The sequence below is a fragment of the Acomys minous genome (genome assembly GCF_964271855.1).
Source record: "Acomys minous genome assembly, chromosome: 7".
Taxonomy (NCBI): domain Eukaryota; kingdom Metazoa; phylum Chordata; class Mammalia; order Rodentia; family Muridae; genus Acomys; species Acomys minous.
This window is the reverse complement of record NC_140488.1, coordinates 97,450,380-97,457,246: the sequence shown is the minus strand read 5'-3', so window position 1 is coordinate 97,457,246 and position 6,867 is coordinate 97,450,380. Positions and strand designations below refer to the sequence as shown.

At 37.0% G+C, this 6,867-nt stretch overlaps 1 pseudogene across 1 annotated transcript; it reads right to left on the bottom strand.

Moving 5' to 3' along the window:
* Positions 1-252: 252 nt before the first annotated feature.
* Positions 253-772, bottom strand: LOC311602118 (large ribosomal subunit protein eL21-like; annotated as a pseudogene). The gene has a single exon. The product of its transcript is annotated as a large ribosomal subunit protein eL21-like (transcript).
* Between the last annotated feature and the right edge of the window lie 6,095 nt (positions 773-6,867).

Sequence of the window (6,867 nt, the reverse complement as noted above, 5' to 3'; positions counted from 1 at the left end):
ATGTAAACCAGTTGGCTATATGTTTGTTTAATAGCATAGACCAAGGATCATCACTCTACATCCTATAGGCCAAATTTAGCAGATATTTGTTTCAAAGTACTTGGGAATACAACTGTACCTTCTAATTTTTGTGTGGTACGTGGCTGCTATCATGAAATGGTAGTAGCTTTCAATAGCTAGCCAGAAATGTTTTCTGTCAGACCTTTTATGAAGGACAAAAACAATGATATAGCTGTGTTATCATTTTTAAAAAACAGTTTACAGTCCAGGCCCTTTATTTCCTTTTGCACATTAGGCCATGAATTCACAGGGAATGGGCTCCAGCAGCTCAGGCTCCTTTCAATTAGTCCTCACGAAGTGTGCTGCTCTGGGTGGTGTGCTTCAGCTGGACGCAGCTGCCCTTCTCCTGGGCCTCCTTCTTCTTCTGGTCGTTCTCCTTCACGTGCTTCAGGAAGCTGTCCCTGCTCTTAGAGTGCTTGATGTGCTCAATGCGCACGTTGATTCTCTTGGCGAGAATCTTGCCCTTAACCTGCTTGTTCACAATGATGCCCACAGCGTGCTGGGTGACGTTGTAGACTCTTCCGGTTTTGCCATGGTAACACTTTTTGAACAGTACCCATTCCCTTGATGTCTACAATATCACCCTTCTTGTAGATTCGCATGTACGTGGCCAAAGGAACAACTCCATGCTTCCTAAAAGGCCTGGAGAACATGTAGCACGTGCCCCTCCTCTTTCTGTATGTGTTCATCATTTTGGTGAGTTACTGCAAGATGGCTGCTGCAGCCTGTGTTATCCTTTTATAAGAATGATCATTTGATTCCTTATTTCCCATCACTGGCCAACAAGGAAGTGTGTGTGTGTGTGTGTGTGTGTGTGTGTGTGTGTGTGTGTGTGTGTGTGTGTGTGTGTGTATGTGTGTTTTAAGTGAATGCCTTCCCTCAACATACTTTAGTTTTCTCTTTTTAGAAAACAGGTTCCTTTTCATGGTCACCAAATATGGCTTCATCTTTATTAACTTACCATATTCCCTTTTTCCTTTTCTTAATTCTAAGAAGTGACAGAGAGGCAAACAGAAGTACATTAAATAACTTTGCCACTCAGAAACAAAAATCAGTAGATGAAGTATAATTTAGGTAGTTCCTATTTTCACTTCAGCTTAGTTATGCAAGCATCACATTGCTTTGTGATAGCAATAAGGGTATTTACATCTTAGTTTGGTGTGTGTATCTGGTTTTGTCCCTTCCTAGTGACTGATGGACTTGAACACAATAGAGGGATAGGCAGTGAGCCAGTTGTTTCCATGCCTGCTTCAGCTGCCTGGGACAGGTGTTGGCCTTCTTTGCATATCTTCCCTCCCAGTGAGGATTGGACCTTTCCTTCTGGTTACAAAGTAGAGTGCTTCAGAACGCCCTTTCTATAGTCTGTTTTAGGACTGCAAAGACCTGGGGGCTCTGGACTTTAAACTTCAAACAGCAGCTTCAAAGCAAGGGTTCTTTATAAAAGGGTTCAGGGCCATGGATTCAGAAAAGTATTGAATAAATTATAATTATAATGACTGTTAAACACTGAACAAGATTTTCTTAAGAAGTAATTATACCTTTAAATACTACTAGACGCTTCATTAACTCAGTGTTATAAGATAAATACCTATTTCAGAAGATCCTGGAGTATAGGCCCTAATAGTTTAAGAAGTTTAAGATCTTAGAGTAACACTTTACCCTAAATCTGGCTTTGAAAATTCATTATTGATTTTTTGAAGTGCTAAAGATAGGACCTAGGAACTACACATGCCAGGTAAGCATTCTATCATTGAAATATGTCACCAGACCTGAATTCAATGGTTCCAGGCTTAAATAGCATCAAAGAGTCAGAGCTCAGGTAACTAGTAGAAAGCGTTATCTTTGGATAACAGAAATAGTCTCAGCTTGCCTGAGAACAGTAAGAAAGCAAGGACTCCACAGGTCTTTTTTTCACAAAATTCCTTACAGTGAACAGCACAATTTCTGAAACATGGCAGTTCCTCAATAAATACACACGTGCCTTACATGTTGCTTTTAAACTGTACTTGAAGTGTTAACTTGAATGTGAAAACTTTCTACATTAAAAGTTTTCATTAACATTAATATGAAATAATTATTGTGGATTCCATCAAAACCTGAGACATCAATTAATTTTTATATGGAAAGTGTTTCAATAGAACAATGAAATAAACTTCTGTAGGCAATAAACAAGATTTTGAAAATAAGTGCTAAAGTATTGAAAAAGTACTCATAAATTGATATCTTACCCATAAAGGATACCTTACAAGAGGAATGTGAAACATGTGGAAATAGCCTGTATATCTAACAGATGGAAGGAATATCTGAAAACAAATTCTCTTATGGAGTATGTGAAATCAAAGTGAAGCATTTGTGTTTAACCTAATATGACTGGACATTCACTCCTACATAATTTTTTTTCTGACTCTGAAATTATAGTTCTGAGCAAACTGTGTCTTTTTCTGAAATAGTAATGTTTACATGCCATTTCCTTTGTGCATTTACTTAGTGAGCTTGGGAATGAAAAATATAATTATGCTGAAGCAAAAACAATCTTGTAAAAAGCTGACTCACTTTCAAGAAGTCTTAAAGAGACAGCTATTAACTGATGGTCACTATGTGAAGTGAGCCCGGTTTTCATGGATAATTTAATGCTGATGTTGAGCAACTAAAAGCTCTGAACTGGCCTCATATTGGGTGGTGCTGATCGCTGTTCACAAGCATGCACGGCTCTAGTGAAACTTGCTAACTTCACTGTCACTGGAACAGAGCCTGAAACTAGTTGATCTGCTTGGAGAGGGAAATGAGGGCACGGTAGGAAGAAGGACTGGCTCCAAAGACCCCCACAGCCTAGTCTTTCTCCCCTCCCGTCCCATCTGGCTCCACAGATGCCTTTTGCCTCACTTCCTTCCACTCTTCTGCTTCATAGAATTTTCAGTTTTGAAAACCTCAAAGATAATTTGTAAATGCAACTTGAATTTTAAACTTTAGAGAGAAAAATTAATATATCTAGTTAACATGCATTAATTGAATGCATATTAATTGACTGCAGTGCGATATTTTAACATGTGCACACAGGGTGCATTGATCAAATCAGGATCACTAACATTTCTATCTTCTTTTTAGTTCTTTTTGTTTGGCATCTTTGATTGTCTCTGTTTTCAATTTTCATAAACTACATATACATAGGACACTTTTTTCCTTTTTTATTTCTCTTTTAATTTAACTAATTTATTCAGATTACACCTAAATTGTTATCCCATCCCTTGTATCTTCCCATTCCTCCTTCCCTCCCTCCCGCTTTCACCCTATTCCCCTCTCCTATGTCTATAACCGAGGGGGACCTCCTCCTCCACTATATGGTCATAGACTATCAAGTCTCGTCTTGATAGCCTGCTTATTCTTTCTCTGAGTGCCACCAGGCCTCCCCACCAAGGGGAGGTGGTCAAATATGGGGCACCAAAACTAATAAACATTGATGGAGAGCTCCTCAGGGATACCACCAAGGCCATCTGGATCCAGGAGCCTGCACAAATTGGAGCATCAACCAAGGACAATGCATGTAGAGAACCTAGCCTTCCTATTCAGATATAGCCAATGGACAGATCATTCTCCAAGGTTGTGGGGCATTTGGAGACTGCTTCTGACATGGACTCTGGTGCCTGGGATTATAGGGAGGCCCTATGGGCACAATGAGGAAGGGGATGCAGGTTATCCAAATGAGACCTAATAGGCTGTGGTCAGATGGTGGAAGAGGAGGTCTCCTTCTGTCAGAGGTCTAGGGGAGGGGAATAGGGCAGAAGAAGGAGGGAGGATGGGAACTAGAAGATAAAACTGAAAGGATAACAATCGGGATGTAAGATGAATAAATTATAATAGATAAATAAATAAAACAGATAAGTAGATGTTACAAAGAGACTAAGAAAATATGAACTTTAAAGATTCATCGCATTCATACTTTAACTTTTATACTTATATACATATTGACCTTCTGAATAAGAATTAAAGGATTTGACCAATATCTTAAATTATCTGGTTGAGATAAGTGACAGAGTTAATGTTGGGCTTCCAGTATTAATGCCAGTCCACTGAGTGAAGTATCAAGTTTCTTAGACTCATTTCATAGCTTTGATTACCTGTGTTCTATACGAGGTAACAACTGTATAATCTACACTCAGTTTTGTATATATATTAACTATGAAGTTCTCTTTGGAACCTAATGCATATGTATTTGTTTTCAACATATTTTGCCTTTACTTTGGGTTCCAGATCATCCAGAGATCCTAGCTCATCTGTTATCTGGGTATTTTCTGTAACTATGTCTAATCATTTGAAATGGTTGTGGTATCATTGACCTTGATTAATTCATGTCATCTGCTTCCACTTCATCTTAAAATATTAGAATTGGGTATTCAATGTGATAATGTACAATATTTTAGGCATCTGAAATTATGAAAATAGTATACCAAATGTCTGTACTTTAACTATCTCTTGAATATTTGGAATCTATAAAATACATTCAGTTTCATGTTTGTTTTTTTATGAGTAAGATATTTTATTACACAAATGACAGAGAATTGTATGAATAGATAAACTACGGAGAATATTAATTTAATACAAAAATCTTCAGTAAATTTAAACATACACGGATCTCTAAATAAAAAGGTCACATCACTTTGTTTTTAGAAAATATATAGTATTCTTCATCAAATAAGAGATAAGAAGAACTGATGACTGAGACAGGTGGTAAAATTAAATAGGCCAACCAGCCAATCATACAAGCTGACACAAATCACTTGAATGTACTTGCCAGACTTAAAACATGGGATCTGAAACTCATCAAAATAAATTTTACAGATGGTTTGGCAAAATGTCATCATGTAGAATGCAAATCATTTTCCACAATCTTTCAATATATATTTGTTTTTGGTTTGGAAAAATTTCATCCTAGACATTTCTATTAGCTTATAAACCTAACAATAGTTGTAATCTGCTTTATATATTTCATAATACTATCCTGAAAACACATGCATACCTTTTACCCTATAAGAAAGCATTTTTATTAATTGAATTTTATCTAATGTATGTGGATGTTATAATGACAAGTTTTCAAGAAGCTTCTTTCTGTTTTGAGGAAGAAAATGAGCTTGTGTTAGGTTAATTTACCCATTATCCTGTTAGAAAGCATCTAATTAATTGAATTTTATCTAATCTATGTGGCTATTATAATGACAAGTTTTCTGGAAGCTTCCTTTTGATTTGAGGAAGAAAATGAGCTTATATTAGGTTGTATCTTAGTATTGCTGGTCTGATATGGGCCATGATTTCTCCATCAAATTAGGCTATAATGACTTTTCTGAGTAGACCATATACTATCAAGACGAGGTCAAGGAGTTGATTCTAAAAGCATCAAATATAGCAGTTACAACTTCATTGTATTTAGACTGCGTTAGGCATACCTTGGTCAACTGTCCAACCCAGACACACATGGAGAGACTAATTCCTAATACAAACGATGAAGATAAATTCCCATAAGACTAAATGAACAATGGTTTCAAGACACATCACCTTTGGCAAAGGGTGTCAAAATTCCCTTTCCTGAAATTTCAAGAGAGATTTACTGACTTGCTCGAGGTTGCTCTATCAGCAAAGCATGGAGTAGATATGCCAACAAAATGCTTCTGTCTATGATTGCTTCTGTCATGCCTTTGCACACACATGACAGCAGTTGTAACTGATAGATATTTAAAAGCTAAATCCCTAACGCAGTAGTTCTCACCTGTTGGTAGCGACCCTGTTGGCAAACCTCAATCTCCAAAAATATTTATATTATAATTATTAAAACTAGCAAAATTACAGTTGTGAAGCAGCAATAAAATGATTTTATGATTGGGGGTCATCACAACATGGGCAACTGTATCAAAGGGCTGCTGCATTAGGAAGGTTGGGAACCATGACACTAAAGGCAAGTGAAGAGGCTGCAATTTGCATTGAATTCTGGCATGGTGGCCATTTTGGCTACCGTTATCATAAAGCTGAAAGTGATGTGCAGCATTGCACCAACTTCAAGCCCATAGATGCCAGTAAGTTACTTATGACATGAGTGAATATTACCTTTGCTTTTTATAACTTACTTGGTGTCAATTTATATAATTTAACTTTTAATAAAAATCTATGTTTAACCTCCAACTCATAAAACATCTCCAAGTTTGACAGCTGGCTCTCACGAGCCAGTACAAACCAGTTCCAATATGTCATAACCTGATATTTACATGAAGATCAGTGATAATGAATGTCAACATTTTAAGGATTTCATGTGAAGTCTACAATATTCTTTCCATTTATTACTTATCTGGTTTGGTGCCTGCATAAAAGAGTTAGTGCTTAAAAATGAGAGAATGTGAGCTTCTTTTCTGAAACTCTGTGAACTGGAAAATTCAAAAACCAGAGCCAGGCTTTGAAGTCAGAGCTGGAGAGAACTAGGCAGGAACTGGGAGCTGCCCCAAAATGAGGAAGGAGTTTGAGAGCCTGAAGCAACAAGCAAGAAAGATTTGTGCTCCTGGACAGAATCCCAGAAGAATTTTTCTCGTTGCTGATCACTGATGTGTTTTTCCTAGACAACTCACAGATATATATATGCCATTTTTATTTAGTGCTATAAATTGCTACAGGCCTATTAAAACTTCACTTCCCCTTTTCGCACTTCCCTAGATGACTCAGAATATTTAATTTTCATGATGTAAGATTATTTGAGCTGTATTTTTGGATGATACCCAACTGCTCTTCTAGCATGCTGTTCTTTCCCAATATAATTTCTGAGTTTTGGTA